This window comes from Oryzias melastigma, linkage group LG14 (genome assembly GCF_002922805.2).
Source record: "Oryzias melastigma strain HK-1 linkage group LG14, ASM292280v2, whole genome shotgun sequence".
Lineage (NCBI taxonomy): Eukaryota > Metazoa > Chordata > Actinopteri > Beloniformes > Adrianichthyidae > Oryzias > Oryzias melastigma.
Window position 1 is genome coordinate 28,537,214 of NC_050525.1, and position 480 is coordinate 28,537,693.

Sequence of the window (480 nt, forward strand, 5' to 3'; positions counted from 1 at the left end):
CTAAAAAAAGTGATTTTTGTGCCACAATATTGCAATTTTATTCTTAAAATTCACTTTTAACCTGCCAAAAAGGCAAACTCGAAGCCTGAGTAGTGGACGCCATGTTAGATAAATACGGCGATTTGATTGGATAGAATCTAGACCAATCACTAGGCTCAAACGCCACACTAATCTGAAACATATACATAAAAAAATCAAAGATAGGAAGAAAGTGAGATGAGACACAACAGATCTAAAAACATTTATGTTACAAATGCAAAAATAAAACGTTTTTGAAAGCAAATATTTAATATTTTTATTTGTAAATTATTAAGTTTTTTTCTGAGAACATTTTATTTGCAATTTAGGAAATTTGATTTCAAAGCTGTGACTTTTGTTCAAAATATGGTGAGAAAAAAATCAATAAAAAACTGCATAATTATGATAAAAAGATAATTTTAGAATAGAAAATAATATAATTGGAGTGAGGCTTTAACTGAT

General features: G+C 27.5%; 1 protein-coding gene across 3 annotated transcripts in view; it reads right to left on the minus strand.

Annotated features, from left to right (window-relative positions):
- gtf2ird1 (GTF2I repeat domain containing 1) overlaps window positions 1-480 on the minus strand; it is a 41,121-nt gene that overhangs the window by 16,731 nt on the left and 23,910 nt on the right. The gene's annotated exons all lie outside the window — the stretch shown is intronic.